Consider the following 24563-nt stretch of genomic DNA (forward strand, 5'->3'; position numbering starts at 1 on the left):
TCAGGTTTGATCCACAATCAGGGACTGTATGGAAGGCAACCAATCGATGTTTCACTCTCACATCTCTCTCTCTCTCTCCCCTCCCTTCAACCCTCCCTCCCTCTCTCTCTAAGCATGTCCTTGGGTGAGGATTAAAAATAAAAGGGTAAAGAATGTGTCCCAGAAGCAAACATATCCCTTCCATTCACATTCCTTTGCCTAGAACTTAGTTTTATTAGTCCCAGTCACTCATTGAGTTAGGTACTATGATTTGGCTCCTTTCATTTGCATATGGTGCCCATTTTACAGATGTGAAAATTAATCTCAGAGTTGTTAAGTAACTAGTACAAGGTCACACAGCAAGTAAGAGGCAGAACCCAGATTTAAATCAAGGTTCAACTGTATCCAAAGACCATGCTCTCCCCACTTAACACAGAGCCTTTCTAAAGGTACAGCAATCACCTCCATGCACAAGACCCTTGGTCCTTCCTCCCTGGGGTCAGACACTTGTCATGAGGAAGCTGGCAGAGGACAAACTGCTTCTGTCCAGGTTCTACTCTTCCCCCAGTACCATAACAGCAGCAGCAGCAACTACTAATGTTTACTGAGCATCACCTACTTTGTATACAATATCTCATTTAATCCTCACGACTTAAGGTTGTTATTATTATTTCCCCCATTTTATTTATGCAAAGAATGAAGCTCAGAGAGGACAAGTCCTATATTTAAGTGGCCCAATGTGATTCAAATCAAGGCAGCTAGAGTTCTTAAACACTGCTCTTATTTTTATCTGGCTCATCTTTGTTATCCTAGAAGAGAGTAATAGAAATGTTTGGACCAGTGGGACCTTAGACCTCCAACTAGCCCAAATGCTTTCTGTATTGTAGATGACAGGGAAAACAGACATATCAAGCAAGTTACCCAAGATTGCACAGCACACTAACAGCTGAGCCAGGGCTAGAACCACACCCCTGATGCTCTCTTGCTCCTGTACAATAGATGGCCAAACGCCTTACTGTCTCATGAAAGAATAAAAACTAATGAGTGGGTGAGTGAGAGAAGAAACGGACAGATCTTGACAGAGTGTGTCTCGTGGCTCACTTTGAATTTTCATAGAGCGGCTGGATCAGAAGAACCAGAGGGTAGGAGTTGGGGGTGGGAGGCAGGTGCATGGCAAGGAGAGACATAATCAGGGTGTGCCCACCTGCAGGGGGCGCTGTGCTGCTGGTTATGAGGAGTCAACCCCTGAAAGCATAGCTACCCTTTGAGCCCCGCCCCCTTAACCCTGTGTGCACACTGCTTCCTCTATCACTTTCTTATTATATTGCTAACATCTCTAACAATTTCTTCCCATTATAACACGATTGGGAGCCCCGTCCACATTCAGTTTAGCAGCCCTCCTCTTCCATCCGTTTTGTACAGCAAGTACTGGATAATGTCTATTGGATAAACGCACCTAGGCCCCTCCCTGGGAGAGAGCGAGAGTGGCTGTTGATCACTGCCCCTTACTTTTCACACTGATCTTTGGGGGTTCAAACACTGGCTCCTGCCTCCAAACTAGTCCCCTCTAGTAGAGTGGCCAGGATTTTGATGACACTGGAGACCTGCAGGACTGTGGCCCACAGCAAACTGGAAATGACCCAGCCCGCTCCCTTGGACTTCCTGAGCGGGGCTGTGGCCAGTGTGGATCTTCCCTTGGCTAGGGAAGAAGGAGGCGGAAACAGCCACTGGGCTGGTGCCAGGAGCTGGTCCCTGGGTGGGGCCGAGTGCTGCTACCTTTGTGGGGTTGTGCGTTTTTTTGGTGTTCTGTTCTTACGCTTTGGCTGGCAGGGTTGGGGAGGCTGGTAAGGAACATGTCTCCGTGGACAGCTTGGGGTGGGGTGAGAGCTGGAGAGTAGGCAGAGAGGAGCAAGACAGCAGGCGAGGCCCAGAGCGACGGCAGACAGGGACCGGTAGCCTTGTGCGTGTGCGGTGGTAATTTGCAGACGGTTCCTGGTCCGGGTCTCGGAGGCGGAGCCTGGGCCTCGGTATCAGATGGTCCCGCCCGGGTTTCCCCAGCGGAGGGTCAGAGCAGCCTGGGGCGGGGCCAAGGTTGGCTCCTGCCCGGGCGGAGCCGGGATGCCGCTCCCGCGGTGGTGCAGGGGGGAATTTGCCGACTGTCCCTTGGCAGGGGGGCTGGCTTCACCCACCCGGTGAGGAGGAGGACCCGCTGGCAGTCTCCTCCCAGATCCGGGGCGAGAGTCTGTCACCGCATCTCCGCGGCCTGAACACCTTGCCTGGGGCTGGGCCGTGGCACGGAGGGCGCAGAAGTGGTGAGCACGCGGGTGGTTTGAGCCAGGCATCCATCCGGCTGGGAGAGGGAGCGCAGAATCCGGGTTTTCCACGGGGGAGGGGGAGGGGCAGGGGGTGGGGGAGGGCTGCGTGCTCTGTGCTTTCAGGGACCTCTGAGTGGGAGGGGTTGGGGGTGGGGGCGACTGCGCCACACGCCTTGGCCTCGCTGGCTGTGGCCCAGCCTGGACCCAGGGGAGGGTGGATGGAATGAGCCGCCGACTCGGGAGGGCCGGGTGGCCGTGTCTGGGCCGACCGTCTTCACTGGGCGGTGGGGGAGGAGGGTGGGCGGGAGGCTTGCCTGGGGGGTCCCCGGCCTCCTGCTGACAGCCAGCTGGGAGTTGCCTCCTTGGACCACCCCCACCCAGGGATTCCCCGGGGCTGTGCCGCCCGCCCACTCTCGGGCTGAGCTGGGAGGGGTGCGCGCTGCCGCCGCCGCGAGGAGGTACCACAGCGTCGCCTCTGAGCTGCCGCCGCCTGGGGTCGCATTCTATGCTGGGTGGGCTGGGCTCCCGGGCCCGCAGGGCCAAAGGATGCTGCCTTTTCTCCCATGCTTTCAAAGAAAGCTTCCTTCCTGCCTGCCTTGGCCTAGAGAGAGAACGTTTGCATTTGGATGATGGACCTGGGGAGCCTGAGGTTCAGGGGTGCTGCGGCTTCGCGGAGTCCACTTAGCAGGTCCTACCGAGCTGGCCTCCCAGGCACTGCCGTGGCCCAGTGCTCTCGGGAGGGCCAGGGGCCAGTCTTGCGCTCTAGACCTCCAGTCCCATCTGGAGTGGACTCCCCCACGCAGCGCCCCTTTCCTCCTCCCTGAGGCCGGAGAGAGTTACAACTTCCGCACGGGGCTCCAGGGTGTCACGGGAACACTGTAGGGATCTGAATTGTCTGGGGACAGGGAAAAATTGCTCATGAAAAATGCTCATCTGAGCAGAGGGTATATGGGCCTCGGGGAGAGGGTGCCCAGTTCCAGGCCGCAGGCTCCGATTCCAGCCTTGGTGGAAGCCAAGTGGCAGTTCCTGGGCCGGTGGGGGAAGGATGGGAACAGCCCCCGCCTGCTGGGGAAGAGGCTGCAGGACCACATTGGCCAGTCTGCCTTCTCTCAGCATCACCCTCCTGGTGTATCCCCTCATCCCTGCCCTCTCCCAACTCCTGTCCCCAGGAGAAATGGACCTGGGATTTCGCCCTGGAGGGGAACTTTTCCCGAATTCACCTCGCCCTCCCTCTCCATGGGGCAGATGCCTTTCTTTGGAGGAAAACTGAGGTGGGGAGAGAGCGATAGTTTAGGGCTGGAGCCGGCCAGGCTCCTTGGGTGGATGAGGAAAATGAGGCAAGTTTCTCCAGGTCTCTTACCTACATGCAGGCCTCCTGACTCCCTGCCCACCACAGGGCAGACTGGACAAGGCCTCCTCCTCCCTCCTCTCTCCCCCCACAGTCCCAGCCCTGGTAAGAGGAGGCTGGTTAGTGGAGGGGGTGTCAGTAACAATAACAGCCCCAGCATTTTCTCTTCCTTTAAGATACGTTTTCAAGTGACGTAGGAAAGAAGCAAATGGAACAGGGGGCCAAAGTGACTGGGTCGTCTTCTCGTTGTGCAGCCACAGGGGACACACAATTTCTAGGGGCTTCTCGGAGCCAAGAGCAGCTACCTCTCCTGCCTGGTGCCCGCAGCGGTGACCACAGCAGGAGGGGCCCACGGCATCGCAGGACCGGAGGCTCTGCCCAGCCCGTTATTCTGAGTGGAAGGGGGTTACCTTGTGTGTGTTTCAGACACACCCTCTGAGCCCAGAGCTCGGAAGCTGGCTCCTGGGGATCACAGCATGCCCTGGCTGCATGAGGATCCCCAGTAATCACTGGGGTGGCCTGTGGGAGAGGCTGGGGTTCCCAGGAAACCAGATGAGACCGGGCTGCCAGAGAGGGGAGAGGATGCGCCATGTGTCGGGCTCCTCTGCTGGGGTGCCACTAGGGTCCCTGCCGGCTCTTCTCCAGGAGGAAGGCCACTGCCTCATAGTCCGGGAAAGGGGTGGCAGGTCCCTCCCGGCGAGCAGAGGCAGAGGCAGAGGCAGAGGCAGAGGCAGAGGCAGAGGCAGAGGCAGAGGCAGAGGCAGAGGTCTCAGAGAGGCCTCTGGGCCGTGGGAAGACAGCCTGTGGCAGAACATGGCACCTCGTTCTGGACCAGAGCCCCTGTAGGCTGGCACTCTGCCCTCAGTTTCCCTACCTGACAGCTGGGCATGCAAACACCGTCCCCAGATGGATGGGCGGGCTTTGGAAACCTGTCAAGTGCTTATTAGAGATGGGAAGTGTTATTCCTGGAGACTCTGGGCTCATTTGAAGCCATCTGTTCCCGGCCCCCACGGGGGAACGGTGGCTGTTCCCTCTACCCCCAGGGCCAGTCCGGAGCACCCTTCTAGGCTTGGAAGGCAGGCTACCCCCCCTCCCCCACTTCAAGCTGTGTCTTGGCCCCAGGACCTCCTTTCCCCCTCCTCGCTGCCTGTGATATTTAATAGGATTTCCATAAAATGCTGGTGACTGGCAGCACAGCGGACCTTCCTATAGGCGTATATCCTCCCCATTGATTCTCGAATCCCAGGGACTCTCTTCCTGAAGAGCAGCTGGTGGGAGAACCATGGAGATAATGGGCATAAGGTTCTGGGAGCTCTTTGCACAGGTTGTCCAAGATGGCAGCCCACAGGGCATTCAGGGCCTCGAGTGGGAATGGCTGTAGCAAAAGTGCTTAGGGGAAGTGCTCTACTTCAAGTGAGATCAGCAGCTTTGAGTGCATTGTTTGCCTGAGGCGGGCCCAGCATTCATGCCTCTTCCCTGTCCTGGGAGAGCATGGTTTTCTCAGCTTATGCACCTACCTGCATGAGTGGTATCGATCAGATTCTTGTTCTTGCCCATGAGTTGGCTGGTGCAACTCATGCAAAATAGGATCATAGAGGGAGCTGAGATGAGAACAGGGGGTGTGGGGAGGGCAGCTCTAGAGGTATGATGTGTTCTTGTTCTAGATCTGTCTGGATGGCTCTGGGCCAACCGAGGGTGGCTCTTTAGAAGAAGATCACCTGCAGCCAGAACTCTGCGTCCTTTGTTTCCAGGGGAGGGTAGGCACCTGAGCTGCCATGTTGCTTCCCAGCACCCTTGGGGCTGGCACTGAAACATATAGAGGCAGGGTGAGAGAACAGGGGGTGCCTCCTTGTCACCTCCTGCCTCCTCCTGGTGATTGGTAATGTTCCCAAAGGGATCGAAGCCTGAACCTACTTAGAAAACCAGGATCCAAGTGTCCTAGACTCTCGCCTTCTGCTTTTCCCACCCTTCGACTCTGCGGTTTTGCACCCGCACCCTCACGACACGCTCCGAAGAGCTGGGCTGGGGGTGGCGGAGATACAACACCACCCTGGGCCTGCAGACCCTTGTTCATGCCAAGTCAGGGCCTCTGTCATCCTCAGAAGCAGAGGGGCCAGGCCAGCTTCCAGCGGGGAGCCAAGCCTTCCTCCCCATCACTGAGTGGTCTCACGAAGGAAGGTGGTCCTGGGGACAGGAGTCTCCTCCCAAAACTGGCTGAGTCTGTTCACAATCGAGTCCAGTCAGAGAGACACTGGCCTCAGGCCACGGGATCTTGGCAAAGAGCAAGGCATCCTGAGGTCTTTGGAGAGAGACATATGGCCGGTTGGCCTGGGATATGGCTGTGTTGAGTTCTTGATGTGGAGGCCTCATCGCCTGGGGTGTCTTGAGTGGCAGTGGTTGGTAATAGGCTGGAAATGCCACAGAAGGCACTGGACACTCACCCTGGGCTCCGTGGGAGACCAGCTGTGCTGTGGAGGGGTCATGGGGGCATGGAGGACAAGGCAAGTCCTGGGAGGCACTGAGGAGCTGGGTTCCCACCTGCTTCAAGCCTGCTCACTTCTCTTCTGTCAATCTTTCCTTCACAACATGGTGAAGTAATCCCAGCACAGGGCCATCAGAGGGTGGATGAGAGGAAGCAGAAAGGTGCCCAGCATGTGCTTAGTGACTGAGAGCCCCTTTCTTTCTATTTGCTCGCCCCTTTACCTGCTCAGTGGCGGGCTGCCCAGGGGTCTCTGGGCTGGTAGTGCTGCTGACCAACATGTTGATTCCTCCAGGCTCTCTTTGAACTGAGCTGTTCCCTTCAAAAGAACTCCAGATGCCTGGAGACCTGGCAGAGGGGGACATCTTCTCAGAGGGTGTTGGGGGAATTGGCAAGCATGGGGGTACAGCACACAAGTGTTGGGGGTGAGGAATCCCTGGGCTGGGACTTAGTGTGCCCAGGCCTGGGAATTAGGCCAGGCTTTGGGGAGACCCTCCCAGGTACTAGAAGAACAACAGCCTGCACAGGGTCACTGGCCTGAGTCCTGGTGCCACTCAGCCACCTCACATTCCTTATCCCCCCTTTTTAATCCTTTGCACACCCCAGGGGGGAGGCAGAGTGGGTGTGAGTAGCCCACTTGATAGATGAGAAAGCTGAGGCTCAGAGAGGTAGTAAATGCCACAACCACACACATGCACAGAAGTGGCAGAGCCCAACTGTCCTCCCCCCCCATACCCCGCCTCCCTCTGCCACAGTAGTCTGACCCCAGGGGAGTGTTCCTCCCCCTGAGCCTAGCGGGCACATCCCCAGCTCACCTGCTATTGCACTGCTGGTGGTTTTGCTGAAGTTGCTTAAGACAAAAGGACTTGGAAGTAAAGGTCGTGCGTTTCTCCCCTTCCTCTCCACTCTGGGCAGGGTGCCCGGAGCTGGGTTCTGCGGAAGGACAGCAGGCAATGGAAAGATTGGATTCACCCACCCCCACCCCACGCCCTGGGACACATTGAAGGTGTGTTTAGGGGGCCCAGCCTGAGCCGAGGCAGGGAGAGGAGACGCAGTACAGCCAGGCCCTGGCTCCAGGCTTCATGAAGGGGCTCCTTGGGGCCCTGGCTCGGGCACCTGCATGGAGCCGTGGGGACGGAGGGGACAGGAAGCAATGTGCAAGCCCCTGGCCCTGGGCTCATAGAGCTGCGAAGTGGAGGAGCAGGAGGACCCAGGTCCCAGAGCTCTCCTGTGGGTCCGGGAAGGAAACCCAGCCCAGGCAGCTCAGATCTGTTCCCGACAGAGCCTGGTGAGCAGGCTCCGGGTCTAGGCCTTATTCCAGGGCTGGATATTTCGACTATCTGCCTGCTTATTGGATGAATCATCTTTGAGCCCAGCTCTGACCCGGCCACTTCTCACTGGCTCCCCAGAGCCTGCCGTGGAAGACTCACCTGGGATTAAGCACAAACTATCTTTCCAAGCCTGCCCTCCTGCTTCCTGGCCCTTCCCTCACCCTCTGCTCTGGCTCGGGGGCTCTCCTGGGTGGGCAGGGTGGATCAGATCAACTTGAAGTTTTTACAAAATACACACATCCTGCTTTTCTACCCTGCCCACTCCCTGCTCAGCTAAGAACCACTACTCTAGCAAATCAAACATGTCCAAACTGTGCCATCCACCTCCTCCTCCAGCCCAGTCCTTGTCCTCCTCTCCATCCTCATCGGTTCAGAGTCTCCTTGCCCTTCAAAACCCAATTTGAATGCCGCCACCTCCATGAAGCCTTTCTTGGATGGCAACCGGAGGAGGTCTCATAGCCTTTAATGTACTTTTCCCATTTCAGTCTGTCTCTTCTACTAGACAGTGAGCTCATCCTTTCATCTATCAAGTGCTCAGAGAGTGCCAGTCCCACACATGTGCGCCGGTAATTCCTGGGGAAGGGGCAGGTAGGCAAGTCGACAGATCATGACAACAGCTTCAGAAATGCTACAATAACGGCAGTACAGAGCGTCAGGGGACATTTTGGCAATAGCAATTAAAGCTGAAAATGTACATATTTTATGACCAACAGTTTCAAACCTAGGAGTATAATTACCTAGAGAAACTCACACGTGTGCCTAAGGAGACAGTTCTGGGGATATCTAGGGCACAATGTTTGAAACACAAAAAAGAGGTCTCAACCTCAATACCTTCAGTATCTATGATAATGGAGTAGACAACTAAAACTGTGATGTTATACAGCAGTTAATCCTATATAATAAAAGGCTAATATGCAAATCAACTGAACAGCGGAACGACCGGTCACTATGATGTGCACTGACCACCAGGGGGCAGACGCTCAATGCAGGAGCTGTTCCCTGGTAGTCAGTGTGCTCCCACAGGGGGAGCGCCGCTCAGCCAGAAGCCGGGCTCATGGCTGGTGAGCGCAGTGGCGGTGGCAGGAGCCTCTCCCGCCTCAGCGGCAGCGCTAAGGATGTCCTGAGGGCTGCCAGACTGCGAGAGGGTGCAGGATGGGCTGAGGGGCACCTCCGAGTGCACAAATTTCTTGCACTGGGCCTCTAGTGTGTGTGTGTGTGTATATATATATATATATACATATATATATATATATATATAATTGGGAAATTTTATGTTTTGTAATTATCTATATATATAAAAGCCTAAGCAACTGTCTGACTGTCCAACCATCTGACCAGTAGCTATGATGCGCAATGACCATCAGGGGGCAGATGCTCAACGCAGGAGCTGCTGAGCTGTGGTGACTTGGCAGCTGTGGTTCTCAGGTGACACACCCAGAACCAGAGAAGAGGCAGCCCGAATCCTGGGTGGGTCACCCAAGAACTGCCCTCTCGCAATCCGGGACCCCTTGGGGGATGTCAGAGAGCCAGTTTCGGCCTCATCCCCGCAGGCCAGGCCAAGGGATCCCACAGGTGCACGAATCCGTGCACTGGGCCTCTAGTACCTTAATAAAGCTGGTATATACATACACATTTCTGTATTAACATGAATAAATCTCAAAAACAATATTGCAAAAAAGGGGAAATGCAGAATAATGCCATTAGTGAAAATTCAATGTTAATAACAATCACAAAACAATACTATTTATGATTTATGGATGCAGACATGTTGCCCTGTTGCATTCCTACCGAGTTTATGCTTCTAGTTACCTTCAGAGAGGGAAGGGAGCTGGGACAGGGGGAAAGGAAGGCCTTCTCATTTGCCAGTAACACTTAACAAAAAAGATCTGAAGCACAAATGACAGAATGTTACCACTGGCCAATTCTGTTGGTTTTATACTTTTACCTGTTTTATGTTGAAATTATTTCAAAATTAAACAAAAAAGTAGCCTGGGACGTCGGAGGAAAGTGCCAACTTTTCCCTGGGAAGTCAGGGGCGGTTGGGAAGGAGGCGCCAGCTGGGTGTTGAAGGCAGGGTGGGAGCTGGCGTTGAACTGGGTGTGGGGAGCTGGGAAAGGAGGTGCAGGGGCTCAAGGCCAGGGACTCTGTGGGCAGGCGCTCTGCCCTCTTCTGTGTTTGATGAATGACTTGTGTTTGTCAGGCTGCCCCTCCCTCGCTACCTTCCTCACCCTCGTCCCTGGTTCCAGCTCCTCGATTTCTGGGCTGTGAACATAGTGCATAGGCTCCGGCAGCTCGTAGGGGCGTGGGGATCATGTGTCATGTGATGATTTTTTAAGTCTAGATAATCTAATAGCCAAATACATGAAACCGAACATTAAAAATGGGAAGTAGCCACTGCTACAGGGAAAATAGAATCCTTAGAGGATACCATGCTTGACCACATGCAAATTCAGTTGAAAATCAACCAAAACTGATAGTTTTCTGAGAAAATATAAACCATCAGTTTGGCTCCAGAAGAACTAGAAAACCCCAACAGACCAATAATCATGGAAGAAACTGAGTGTTCATCAAACTCCACTCCAAAAAAATCCAGGCTTGGCTGTTTTAATTTCTATCAAACCTTCAAGGAAGAGATCGTTCCAATGTCATTTAAACTGTACCAACAGTACCAGATCACAGATAAGGAAAGATTCCAAATTATTTTATAAAGCCAGCACAACACTGACAAAGATCACACAAAACACAGACACAAAAAATTACTCTTAAAAATCTTATTTATGAATATTGGTGCACATTTTATGAATTAACTAGAGGCCCGGTGCACAAAATTCATGCACAAGGGTCCCTCAGCCCGGCCTGCACCCTCTCCAATCTGGGACACCTCAGAGGATGTCCAACTGCCAGTTTAGGCTAACTGCCTCTGCCTGCCGGCCTGATCACCCCTACCTTGCCCCCTGTTGGCAAGATCGACCCTAACTTGTTCCCCTGCCAGCCTGATTGCCCCTAACTTGCTCCCCTGCTGGCCTGATCGCCCCTAACCACCTCTGCCTTGGTCCCTGGCATAAGCCACAGTCTGGCCTCCCTCTGCGGGAGGCAACCTGGCAGATCAGGGGAAGATACCACCTCCATTACCCTGCTGATGGTGCCACTGCTGGCCTGAGCCTGGGCCCTTCGCAGCCACGCCTCGGCCCTTGCAGCCACTGTGGCTTTGTCCGGAAGGATGTCTGGAAGATGTCCACCCTAATTAGCATATTCCCCTTTTATTAGTATAAATAAGAACAAATAGAATCACACAGCATTATGTTAAAAAGTGAATACACCACAAGTAAGTGAGGCTATATTCCAGAAATACAGATTCAGTTATAGGAGAATTATTCATATAATTGAACAAAGTAATAGTTAAAAAGAGATGAAAAATCATATAAACAGCTCCGTAAGTGTTAAAAATGCCTAAAAGCCATTTGATAAACTTGAACATATGTCTCTAATATTTAGCAGAAATAGATGGGTATTGCTGAACATGGTTTTATGCACGTATGTGTATGTGTATATGTGTGGTATACAAACATACATACATACAAGGAAAAAAATGACCACCATTCCCTTTATTCTTTAACACTTCTCTAGAAATGCAAGTAAATACAAATTTTGAAAATAGAAGTTATAAAAGGAGGCCAATTTATCAATTAAAATTGCAGATAAGATTGATCCCCTGGAATAAAAAAGAACAAGACAGTCCATTGAAAACACTGTTTCAGAAATAATAAAAATATACTAAGATGACCGCTAATAAATATTAAAACAAAAATTGTATAGCTTTTCTATGCACAAATGTTAGCCTCTTAAAATATAATGGAAAGGAGCATTTGCAATATCAGTAAAGGTGCTAAACATAACGGAAAGTCTAACCAGCATTGGCAAGAACAGCTCTTATTAATGCTGTTCACTCCTTGTCCCCCAGCCCTGAGACCTAATACAGGGTGGGGCAGCCTGGCTGGTGTGTCTCAGTAGCTGGGAGCATCGGCCTGTGGACCGGACCGAGGGGTCTCAGGTTCAATCCCTGGTCAAGGGCATGTACCTGGGTTGCAGGTTCAAACCCCAGCCTGCGTGTGGGAGGCAACTAGTCTCTCTTTCTCTCTCCCCCTCCCTTTCACTCTCTCTAAAAAATCAATGGAAAAAATATCCTCGGGTGAGGATTAACCAAAAAAATGTTGTTAAAAATACAGGGTGGGGCAAAAGTAGGTTTACAGTTGTGAGTACATGAAACAGTTTATTCTTGTATTATTTATTAGTTATTATATTGTTTTCCATGGGAACAACTGTAAGTCTACTTTTGCCCCACCCTATAGATATTGGTCCAGTGGTGGAACTGACTCACAGATCAATGGAACAGAAAAGCGTATTTAGACAAAGACAAAGCACATGTGCAGTGCAATGGTGATCATGATAATCGCCAGCTTATGGTGGTTCCCATGTGCCAGGCACGGTTCTGCACCCCTCACCTGCAGCCTAACTAACACCTTGGGTCCAGTTGGTCTATAGTGTTGAAGATATTTAAGTCCTCTGTTTCCTTATTGATATTCAGTCTGGTGGTTCTACCCATTATTCAAAGTGGTTTATTAAAATCTATTTTTGCACCACTATTTCTCCCTTTACCTCTGTCAATGTTTGCTTCATACTGTATATCTTGGTACTTTGCTGTTAGCTACATATATATTCATAATTGCTATATCTTCCTGGAGAACTGACTTTTTGTAATTATACTAGAGGCCAGGTGCACAAAATTTGTGCATGGGTGGGGCCCCTAGGCCTGGCCGGCAATCAGAGCCAATCGGAGCCAGGCCGATTGGGGCCCGGCCGATTGTGGCCTGCCAGCCAGGGGGAAGGATGGCGGGGGGGGGGGGGGGGGATTGCAGGAGGTTGGCCGCTGGCCCCAGGAGGGAGCCGGCCTGCGGCCCCCCTGGGAAAGGGGCGGCGTCCGCTGCCACCCACCCCCGGTTCCCCATCCCAGCCTGGGGATCGAAGGCCCCAGCGGGGTTGGGAAAGGAGGCCACGGTCGCCAGGACAGGCACAGAAGGAACGAACGCCGGATGCCAACGCCGCCATCATGGTTCCCTGCGCGCCCCCCTCACCCTCAACCCCCCCCCCCCATCCTCCTTCCCTCGCCTCCATGCCGCTACCATGGCGGGCGGGTGCCAATGGTGCCTGCAGGCCAGGGGCTGGATGGGGTGCAGGAGGTTGGCCACCAGTCCTGAGGAGGGAGCTGGCCCTCAGCCCCCCTGGGAAAGGGGCTGCGTCCACCACCACCCACCCCCAGTTCCCCGTCCCAGCCCGGGGCCTGCCAGCCAGGGGAGGGACCACGGGAGGTTGGCCAGCCGGGGGAGGTTGGCTGTGGGAGCGCACTGACCACCAGGGGGCAGCTCCTCTGCATTGAGCATCTGCCCTCTGGTGATCAGTGCACGTCATAGCAACCAGTCGTTCCAGTCGGTCCCATTGCTTAGGCTTTTATATATACAGATAGTACCCTTCTTCGTCTCTCATGGCAGTATTTGACTTAAAGTCTATGTTGTAGTATAAGTGCGGCCATCCCTGCTCTCTTTTTGTTACCATTTGCATGGAATGTCTTCTTCCATCCTTTCCCTTGCAGCCTATGTGTGACTTTACAGCTGAGGCGAGTCTCCTGTAGACAGCACATGGCTGTATCTTTCTCCACCCTTTACCTGAAATAACTCATTTACTCCTCACAGTAACCCTCTGCACAGGGTGCTATTCTGGTCCCCACTTTTAGATGAGGAAACTGAGACACAGGAAGGTTCGGTGACTTCTAGAGCTCATGAAATTGGAATTTGAACTAGCACTTGACTCAGAGGTCATGCTCTCTGTACCCATCCTACTGCACAGATAAATTGAGATTTTTAATCTAGAAGGAGGGTGATGGTGGGGGAAGTAAATGGATTATTCAAACACGATTTTGAAACAACTACCTAGCCTCCTGGGAAAAAAATAAAGCTGGGCCCTATCACACTCTTTACACCGAAGTACTAGTAAATTCTAGAAGGAAAAGATTAAAAGGAAGGAAAAATTTAAAAGAAAGAAAGAAAACCCTAACAATACTAGTGAAAAACACAAGCAAATATTTTTAGGATCCTCTAGTAGGAAATACTTTTGACTACAGAAAAATCTGAAATTCATGTAAGCAAAAGATGCCATAAATAATGTTAAAAAAGAGACAAATGACAATTTGCAATACACATGACAAAAAGTTAGTTGCCTTCATTCAGAAAAACCTCTCAACAATCAGTAAGATAAAGTAGGAAAGATACAAACAGACAGTTCACAGAAAAATAAATGCAAAGGCCAGTCAATCAATAAACACGAAAATAATGTCTGCCCTTTCTGATAATTAAGAATTACACACTGAGCCCGGCCAGCATGGCTCAGTGGTTGGGCGTCAATATGAGAGATGAAAAGTGATATCATGTTTCAATTTGGAATTTGAACTAGCACTTGACTCAGAGGTCAAGTCGACCTATGAACCAGGAGATCACGGTTCGATTCCTGGCCAGGGCACATGCCCCAGTTGTGGGCTCAGTCCTCAGTGTGGGGCTTGCAGGAGACAGCTGATCAATGTTTCTCTCTCATCATTGATGTTTCTATTGCTCTCTCCCTCTCCCTTCCTCTCTGAAGTCAATAAAAACACTTTTTAAAAAAATTGAAACATGGTATCACTTTTCATCTCTCATATTGGCAATGTTGGAAATTTGATAATGCACCGTGCTGTCGAAGGTGGAGGGCAGTAGGCACTCTCATGCACCTCTGGGCAGTACAAACTGGCTCATCCTCTTTGAAGGCGATTTGACAATATCTATCAGAATCTTAGATATACCTAAATTTTGACTCCTTACCCCGGGATTTATTCTACAGCTAACCTCACACATAGGCACAAAGATATGTGTCATAGGCGTTCATTGCAGCTTGGTGTGTGCAGCAAAAATGTAGAAGCAACCGAAACATCCATTGACAGGACAGATTCGTGTAAATTATAGCCTCCTTCAAGGGAACTCTGTGAGCTGCTACATGAATGATCTATGTTGCTATGGATAGGTGTGTGATGTATATTAACTAACACAGAGTGCCAGGAATGTGTCGCTGGTTGGGTTTAAAATAAAACACGGGCATAGATATGTCTTTGTCAATATTTATGAAAAAGCTTTGGGAAGAAAACTTAAGGAACTTGACCGTGTTTATATTTGGGGTTGGGACAGAGGTCTGGGATAGTAGGCAGACTTTTCATTATGTGTATTATTTTTAATGGTCTTAAGCACATTATTTTCTGAATTTAAAAAGAGTATTTATAAAGGAGCCAATTATAAGGAAGAATACTATTTAAGATGCTTCACCCTGAACTTTCTTTTCAACTTCTTTCCTCAGTGGGCTCACCAGTTTTGACACTAAAATTTTACATATTGAAGGGCCCAAGAGACCGTCTCCAACCTTCATTTTGTCCATGAGGAAAGGGAGGCCTAGAGAGGTTTCAGCAAGCGGCCCAGGGCCCCTGGCCGGTCTGTCTGCAGGGACTGGGCTGCTATGATGCTGCTCTCAGGAGAGGGACTGATGACCCCTTTATGTATGTGATCAAAGCTCCATCCTTGGACTTTTCCCAGCACATAGTCCAGCGAGTCTTATTCCATGTGCATCTACGAGGGGAACCTATTAAAATGCAGACTCCCAGGCACCTTCCTGAAGAGTCTGGTTCAGTGGGCTAGGGCAGGGCCCTGAAACCTGCATGTTAGCAATGTCCCCACCAAATGATTCCGAAGACCTACTTGCAGTCACCCGATGGTTCTGGGCCCTCTGATCTCCCCAGCTCAGTCCTGCTGGCAGTGTCTGTGTATCTACGCTGAAGTCCCCCACCCCAGCGAGGAAAGTAGGGTGCTCCAGTGGAAGTGCTTGGACCCCCAAGGCAGTGCTCCATCCATGGTCCCCCTCCCCGCTGGCCCCTGCTCAGCTGAGATGAAGGATGGCCCTTGCTCACTCACCCAGGGGTGGGCAGCTGGATGTGGAGGTGGGGGGCAGACTGAGAGTCTTAGCTGCACCTGGGGTGCCCCTCACCCCATCAGGACTCCCCTGAAGCAGGCCTTGGGGAAAGATGCTGACCAGCACATTGGACCTGGGAGGGACCTGGCCTGCTTGGGCGGGGGGAGGAGGCCAGGGGAGGCCTGGGATCCATGCCCGCCGGCACTGACAGTGCTTCATTGTCCCTGTGCCACAGAGCCTTGCACCAGCCACCTTTGTGGTTAAGAGTCGAGCTGGGCGGTGGCTGGGCCCCTCGGAAGCCCCTGACGACAGATCGAGAGGAGGGACGGCTGGTGACAGCCCATCTGCCCGAGCCCCAAACCTCCCCTGCTGCCCAGGTAGGTGCTCCTGCCATTCTCCCACTCAGCAGGGCTAAGCCCCTCGCACCAACTCCTTCCTCAGCCTGGGAAATGTGGCCTGAGGCTCTCCTGTCAGTGCTGGGCAAAGGCCATCCCTAAGCCCCCAAACCCACAACCTGATGAGGGGGGACGGGGGGTGCAAGATGGGCCCATCCCATCTCCAAAGAACACTATTCCAGAGGACCCTGGCTCCCAAGGCCTGGGAGGGGGCCAAAGGCTCTCTGGCTCTGGTTAGGACGCCCCCTACTCCACAGAAATGCCCCCTGCAGGGCTACCAGCTGGGTCCCCAGAATAGCTCCTGCCCAGCTGGCCCTGGTTTGGGACAGGCCCAGAGCCCAGCCAGACATGGCTGTTCTGAGAGTTCCCTGCCTCTCAACCCCCTTTCCTTGAGAAAGGGTTATGACAAATGGTATCTTCATAGACCGTTAGAGCTGGGAGGGATCTTAGTGATACAGTCAACCTCAATCTCAAGCGTTAGTGTCATTTAAAATGGCCTGGCCGATGTGGCTCAGTGGTTGAGTGTAGACCTATGAACTAGGAGGTCATGGTTTAATCCCTGGTCAGGGTACATGCCTGGGATGGTGGGCTCGATCCCCAGTAGGGGGTGTGGAAGAGGCAACTGATCAATGATTCTCTCATCATTGATGTTTCTGCCTCTCTCTCCCTCTCCTTTCCTCTCTGAAATCAATAAAAATATATTAAAAAATAAAATCAATTAAAACATTCAAAAAAATTTTTTTAAAGGTTGTAACTGAACAGCTCAGAGGACTCAGGTATGAGCTGGTCAGAACAGCACAGGAAGCCCGGGTCTCAGGCAGCCCTTCCTGGGTCAGCGGCCTCCTCCCTGCCCTGCCTCCCCCAGCCGCTCCCCACTCCCCTCCCCCCACACACACAGCCTCTGCCCCCCACAGCCTCTGCCCCTCCTCCTTTCCTATCCTTCCACCCACCTGGTGACTCCTAGCAACACCACCCCCACCCCCCCGCCCCTCCCCACCCTGCCCCTTGTGAAAGAGACAGGAGGTGATTAAACCTCCAAAGCTGGAAGGTATGAAGCCAGTTAGCATCTAAGTGAGGCTTTCTTCCGTATTAAGTAGACAAGTTAATAACATCAAGAAAGGATTGGCTGGTCAGGAGAAGCTATAACTGTGATACGCCTTCTTTATTTGATGGGGAATGTCTCTAAAATCTCTTTTCCATGAAAGAAGTTACCCTGTGTGGGCTGTTGGCCAAGAACATTGCCATCGCTGTTATTATCAAGAAAAGTCATCTTAGGTAAAGTCTTTTCTGTGCAGATCAAAGTGGTCGATGTTCTCATCTCCCTTATCATTTCCTGGCCTGGCCTTGTGAGAGCTCTCCAGGGCAGGGAGTCTTAGCGCAGGCCGATGTCACTTCTGTCCCTTGGCCATGCCCACTGCCCAGCCCGGTGCTGAACCCTGTCCCTCCAGCCTAGGTTCCTGGGAGAAGCAGCATCAAATAGAAGTAAAGAGCTCAGGCTCGGGAGTCGGGTGGGTCTGATTCCCAGCTCATCACCTACGAGCCGTGTCATCTCTATGTACATCAGTCCTTTCATCTGTAAAATGGGGGTAACGCCAGTACCCTAAGGGTACTATGGAGATTGAAGTTAGGATCTGTAAAGTGCTTGAAACCACATCTAGCACTTACTACGTGCTTAACATGTTAGTTCTGATCATGATGGAAGCCTCTTCACCCCAACTGCACCTGCTGCCCCGTTAACCTAACCCCCCATGGCTCCCACCGCACGTTTGGTGACTGTCCTCTGACCTGTCCTCTAAGGGCCTCAAAGGCAGAAACTCTACCATTTTCCTTGCACATGATAAGCAATCACATTTGCTGGGAGACTGTCCACCCTCAAGGTGGGAGAACTGAGACCCTCAGGAACGGAAGTGCGGCCACCTGCGGCCCCACAACTGAAGGTTTGATCCAGGCTCTTCGGCCTCCCCAATTGTGGCCCGGCCGTGACAGGCCTGGATGTCAGGTGCTGTGTCTGCCCACAAGGGGAGGTTTGGTTTCCCTTGGACTTGCTGGGGCCTCAAAAGCAGGGAGCCCGGTTTCAGATTCCAACCCTCATGATTCACATCAGAGCGAGGACAGGATGCCTGGCCACAGGCCAGAACAGGCCGTCACTGCAGTTAGCCAGGTGGCAGATGTGACGTCACTGTTCTCATTCATCCCTTGGAGGGAGCCCAAACCTCAGCTCCTATAGCTCAGGTGGGAAGCCTAAAGCAGCAGAAACCGTGCCGCCCCCACTCCCTCCAACCACACACACACCCCATGATCTGGAGCCCTGGACAGAGAACACGGCAAGCTTCGCACCCCGCATCTCAGCTGGCAGAAGGGAGGCCATGTGCTGTGGAGGAAGGGGCACTGGGTGGGAGTAGGGAGGCCCGTGTTCAAAAGCAGACTCTTCGCCTGATGGGGAGAACTTGTCCGTGTCAATGAGCTTCTCTGAGCCTCTATTTTTCCATCTGTAAAATGGGAAGATAATACCCATTTGGTAGGAATGGAACAAATGCCAGAGCACCTGTGCAGTGCCCGCATGGGCTCTCAGTAACTTGTAGATGTTCTGCTCGGTCCATCACAGTTGTTCTTCCAGACTGCCAGCCCCTTGCTTTCCTTAGCAGAAATTTTCCTCGCCTGGCCTGCACCCCAAGATGAAGGAAAGGGGTGGTGTTTTGGCAGAGGAAGAGAGGAGGAACTGTCCAGATCTTCCCAGACTCCTGGCAAGCATGAGAGGCGCAGCAGGGGAGAAGTAGTTCTGTCTGGTTTTCGCAGAGATTTTTCCACTCGGGTGGTGCCAAACTCAGGAAGCCAAAAGTAAAGTGACAGACCCTGCTGCGGGTGCATGCAGGGTGGTGTTTTTCTCTTGATTCATTCAACAAATGAATGGATTGGTTGGGATCCCAGGCACCGCGCTTGGCACTGGAACATTCAGCAGCCAGCAGAACAGACACAGACTCTGCCCTCATGGGGCCTTCATTCTAATGCGGGTGGAGGCGATAAACGGCATAAGCTATGGGGGAAGTGTGTCAGAAGGAGGTACAAGCAATGGAACCGAAGGACAGGGGGATCGGGAGTGCCAGGGACTCGCGTTAATAACAGGGTCATCAGGACAGGCCTCACAGAAAGGTGTCATTTGAGCTGCCCATCACCTGCTCCCCTGAGGAACCCCTGGGAAGCCTGTGGGCTCAGAATCAGGGCCAGTGCCTTTCATGAGGTCCTAGGAAAGGAGCAAAATCCAGAAGGCCTGGTCCCAGCCCAGATGGCACGCGCTTCCTCCAAAACCCTTTAAGTGACGTGCGGATCATTCAGCCTGAGATGCAGGACCTCGCGGTCTAGCCCCAGTCTGTCTGTTTTCTTAGCAGATCCTTCTCACCCTACCAGTCAACCCAGGTGAGTCAACCCGGTCAACCCGGCCATTTCTGGAATATTCCACCCTCTGCTTCCCTCCTCCACTCAATTGTCCTCTTTGCCTGCTCCCGCTGGTGTCTGTCAATCCTGACATGCCACCTGCCACCTCTCTGAAGCCTTCCCTGGCCCCCCTGGGGCTGTGGTCTCTGAGCCCCATCACCTTGGCTTGTGCCTTTCTAGAGCCTGGCCCTTTCTCTGAGGGTAGGCATTGGCTTAACTGTCTGATCTCTCCACTGGGCGGGAAGTGCCCTGGGCAGGGCCTGGAGGTCTTTCACCTCCTGCAGGTGGGGGCCTTAGCACGCATTGGCTGAATTGAGCTCTAAGGCCCACAGCAACTCTGGGACAAGAAGGGTGGGGGAGCCTCTGGTCTGCTCAGACAAAGAGGCAGGTGGGAGGCCAGCAGGAAAGGAGAGAGGGAACTAAAAGAAGGAGCTCGTGAAGGGAGGGGAGAGAGAAATCCCCACCAAGTGTCCTCCAGAGAGGCAGACTGAGAGACAGAAGGATGAGTCTCCCCCCGAAATGGCTATTGCTTCCTTCCTTCAGCATCTCGGGCCAGTGCTTCCTTGTGTCTAACTAGAATACCTCTTGCTGCAGCTGGAGCTCATTTCCTCTGGCTCCATCCTCTGGATTCAGGCTGCTATTTGAATCCTCATTCAGCATGAATCAGAGTGGCCTTCCTGACCCCCTAGCCCAAGGGGCAGGAGCAAGGCCATCGCGAGACTGACCCCTGGCCCCAGGGACTTGTGCTTTAGATGAGGCGGCCACACAGAGACTACCTGGGGGCCAAAGCGTGGGGGCCACCATAGGTCACAGAGGTTGTGCCAGCCAGTCACCCCCTCAGCCTCTCTTCAGAGCTAACCCTCCAGACAAGCAAATCCATAAATAGAGCGCCCACCACAGGAGCCCTGTGGTTCTCAGCCCCTTGTGCTCTGGGCTCTCTGCCCTGCAGGCTCTGTGAAGCCATGTGAGCCAGATCCCAGCCTCTGCCCTCTGGCTCCCGCCCATCGCTGGAGCAGCTGAGCTCACAGAGAGAGCCCCTCCACCGCTCTCTAACCCCCTTCCCGCCCCCGCCCTTGGCAGCCAGCGTCTCCTGCCCTGTTTAGACAGATGGGGCCAGAGCCTGGTGTCCCTCCCATCTCCGCTGCCCCAAGGGGTGGTGCGTTCCCATCTGGGGACCCCCAGCTCCCTCAGGGGAAAACCTTAACACAGTCTGAGTCCAGCTGCCCCTCCACTTTGGTGCAGACGTGGTCTCCTCCTGGAATGCCCTGCCCCTGGCCTCCACAGGGCAGCTCCTCTTCAGGGGGAAAGCCCCATCTGCACTCAGAGCTGGGAATGTGGTTGCTGGACTCAAACTGTCAGGGCTCAAGTCTCTCTTCAGCCACAATAGCTCCCACCTTGAACACCATAGTAACATCCAACACTATGCATAGTTACAGCAACAGGGTCATATTCTGTGGTTCCAGATGGACATGATGGTGGGAGGAACACTATTCAACCCACTACCTCTACACGTCCCAAATCGCACAGGTACAGAGATGGAGGGACAGGGATAGAGACAGGGACAGACACACCCAGCCCCCGCAGAGGAGACCTCTCAGATCCTGAGGCGGGGCGAGCCCCCCAGTGCCAGAGCTGCCCTCTCCTCGGGGCCCAGCACAAAGTGGGTCACACCCTGTGATAGTGTCTGTCACATGGTGATGCTTTTCATGTTGGCTTTGCTTCTCGTTGTTGTTTGGTTTGGTTAGATCTACACACAGTACACAACTCAGAAAGTGAAAAAGAGAATATAACGAGCGCAAGCCGTCCTCACCCTGCCTCGGCCTTTACCCAGTCTCTCTCCCAGAAGGCATCACTGTCGAGTTTCCGGGGTCTCCTTCCAGAGAAAACCCAGCCGCGGGCAGGCTTGCAGAGACTGTGTTCTCCGTGTGCCGCCTGCTCCCTGCTGGCTTCGCTGAACAGGCATCTGTTACTCTTTATTCTGATTGGCTGCTTTCACTTCGTTTGGGTCTCCCCCCACCTTACTGGGCTCTCACTGAGGGCAGAGCCGTCTGAGATTTATCTTTCCTCCGCACATCCCAGCTCAGTGCCCACAAAGAGCAAGTGTTCATTTAAGGCTGGTTCTCTCTACACATCGACGAGTCATCAGTAGCTGGTTGGATTTGTGTGGGCTGGGGCTCAGCATCCTGGCTCGAGAGTCTGGGTCTCTCTGTCTCCCCCGGCTCGTGGCACCACCCGCCAGCGCCCAGGCGTTGCTGGGGTGGGTGGCACCAGCAGCATCCTGCCTGTGTGCTCCTGCTGCTGAGCGCCTCGATCCCGGCTCTCGCTGGGGCTGGCTCTGAGATCCAGCATCTGCCATAGCTGCATCTCCTCTCCCTGCCCCTTCTCAGTCCACTCGGGACCCCGGCAGGGTAGGGAGATGGCAGGGAAGAGGCTGGGAAGAGAACAGCACTGTGAGGGGCGGGGAGTGCAGCTTTGCCCGGAGGCCTTTGCTAGCTGAAGGCTTAGTCTGGACTTGTTACCACGGAGACGGGAATTACTGCAATAACTCAGAGTTGAACTGGAGCCTGCAGCTTCACCGGTTCTGGGGGGAATGTATTTGCTCCACAGCACTGAGATGTGCCACTTTTTTTTTCTATATCAAGACAGAAATGCAGCCTCTGCCCAAGATTCCACCATGTCCTCCATGCCCTGATGGAGCAGCGCGCCAGGGGGAGATGGAGACAGAGCTGGGCAGGGGCTGCCAGCCCTGTGCGCTGGGAAGCCAAGGCAGCGTCAGCCGGCAGCACCCTCTGCTCATCTCTGGCAAGAGGGGCTCAGGTTAAAGGGTTTGAAAGAGCCCCTCCTGCCATAACACTCTGAGTTTGAGATCATGGGGCCAAATGAGACCCCCTTAGCCCCACTGCCCATCATTCCTCTCTTCAACAAATATTTATAAAGCACTGAGCTCTGCCCAGCACAGCAGGAAAAAAATGAGCAAACACAGCCATGGGCTCTGTCATCAGGAGCTTTCCGTCCACTGGAGGAGTCGGCCATTTGCTACGTCATCCCATAAATAAACAGCAAAGTTCCAGGTTCTCACATGGAAAATAATACTTAACCCCACTGAGGCATTGCTATGCGCTAAGCACTGTTCTGTCTCATGTGAATTGGTTCATACTGTCTTCACATTCACCCAATAGATGCTAATAACATCTCCATTTTACAGGTAAGGAAACTGAGGCTCAGGTTAAGAAACTTGCCCGAAGACATGGGGCTAATAAATAGCAGAGGCAGGATTTGCATCCAAAGAGTCGAGGTCTCCCTAGGGACCCAGACTGAAATACGACATTATGGCAGGCTGGCCCCCACTTGCCCGACTGAGGACTGTACTGGGGGACAGAACCCCCTCCCTGATCACTGCACCTGGGTCTTGATGCTGTGACCAGCACCATACCACATCTGGGGAGGGAGGAATGGGGAGGGACCACTGGCTTCCGAGCAGAACCCCAGGGGTGTGGTGGTTACGGTGGCCCACGTGATGCAGGTTTAAGCCTTGATCTTCCTGCACCAGGCTCAGCCAGACCCTGAGGGGAGGGAAGAGGGGGTGGCATCAGATTTAGGCCTTGAATCTTTCTGAGTAGGCAGCCTGTACAGAACCCCCGGGCCCCTGCACTCCCTCCACCCCATCGACAAGCTTGAGCAGGAGCTGGTCAAAATAGGGCACTTGAAGAGGGAAGAAAGATTTGATGCAAAAGAAAGAAGGAAATATGATTGTGTGCATGCCTGGAAATATCAAGCCTTCCTTTCTTTTTTTTAAAAAAAATATATTTTATTGATTTTTTACAGGGAGGAATAGAGTCAGAAACATGAATGAGAGAGAAACATCCACCAGCTGCCTCCTGCACACTCCCCACTGGGTATGTGCCCGCAACCAAGGCACATGCCCTTGACGGGAATCGAACCTGGGACCCCTGAGTCCGAAGGCCAATGCTCTATCCACTAAGCCAAACCGGTCAGGGCAAGCCTTCCTTTCTAAATATGACTTTTTCTAATGATAAACTGTAAAGCATGTTCATATTAAATAATTTTTCAAATTCAGAAAAAAAGTTTAAAAAAAAAAACACCCACATTTCCACCACCCAGAGATAAATGGTCTTTTTTCCTACAGGTATAATTTTGGTTTGGTTTGGTTTTGAGTTTTTTACTCTTTCTTTCCCTTTTTTATTTTTAGAATTGAGAGCATCTAGTTTAACAGCATCCTATCGTGCTGTTCTTACTTCCTTGTCTTTTTAGCACAAGCAGGGAGTCACCCCTCCCCTGGTGTCTCTGAGTCACTGCCCAGCTCCCAGGGGCGTGGACATCAATGGCGTCCCCACAGCTGCCTCTTCCTCCTGCCTCTGGCCCCATTTGGCAACTATTATGGCTACTTGCTGACTCTGGGCCATGGGCAAAAAGGCATGGGCCCCTGGATGGGGGTGCAGGGTCTTGAGGGCAAGAAAGGGAACCTTCCTGGTAAGGAGAGGGGTCCCAGAGGTGAGGTGGGTGAGGGAGAAGCCCGCACTCTCAGCTTCCAGCCCAGGGCGAGATGGCCACTGTCTCCCCTTGCTGCGCTCCAGCTCCCTCTGCCCCCCAGCCTTTCCTCCCTGTTAGTGGGGAGTCCCTTAGAGGTAGTACAGATCTGTACCCCAGAAATACAGCCCTCCTGGAATGGGCAAAACAGCTTCACCCCCAATGGTGCCTCAGAGGCCCCATGATGTAGTGGAGCCAGACACTTAGATTCCAGTCCTGCCTCTGTCTCTCTCCAGTTGTGTGACTGTAGGCCCATTATTTAACCGCTGTGAGCCTCATTTTCTCTACCTGTGAAGTGGGGATACTGATGCCCACCTCTTAGGCTGCTACCTCTCAGCTTGCTTGTGAGGCGTCCATGATGGTCAGTGAGATAACCATAAGGAGGCACCCGGTACCATGCCTGGCCCATGCCAATGTCCACGTCTTCTCCCCCTTCTTCTGAGGCTTTCTCAGGGGCTGTGCCCACTCTGGCCTGGAATGTGTTCCCAGCACTTCCTGTCAGCGTTTATTCTCCATTTAGCTTCTGTCTTCAGCCTGGGGGCACCATTCCTGGAGGGGGCTGGGGAGTCAAGTGTCCTGGGTTCAGGTCCCACTGCCCAGTGGCTGCCCTACCTGGACTAGTTACTTTCCCTCTTTGTGCCCAAGATTCCTCATCCATAAGATAGGATATTAGCAGAACCTACTCTAATTAGCAAAAAC

At 52.9% G+C, this 24563-nt stretch overlaps 1 protein-coding gene across 1 annotated transcript in view; it reads left to right on the forward strand.

Moving 5' to 3' along the window:
- Positions 1–2188: 2188 nt before the first annotated feature.
- The window catches only part of TMEM63C (transmembrane protein 63C), a 64838-nt gene continuing 42463 nt past the window's right edge, over positions 2189–24563 (forward strand). The window contains exons 1-2 of the mRNA XM_079769798.1: positions 2189–2291; positions 15725–15866. The gene's annotated coding sequence lies outside the window, so the exon portion shown is untranslated. The remainder of the gene's footprint in view (positions 2292–15724; positions 15867–24563) is intronic.

The sequence above is a fragment of the Cnephaeus nilssonii genome (assembly GCF_951640355.1).
Source record: "Cnephaeus nilssonii genome assembly, chromosome: 4".
Lineage (NCBI taxonomy): Eukaryota > Metazoa > Chordata > Mammalia > Chiroptera > Vespertilionidae > Cnephaeus > Cnephaeus nilssonii.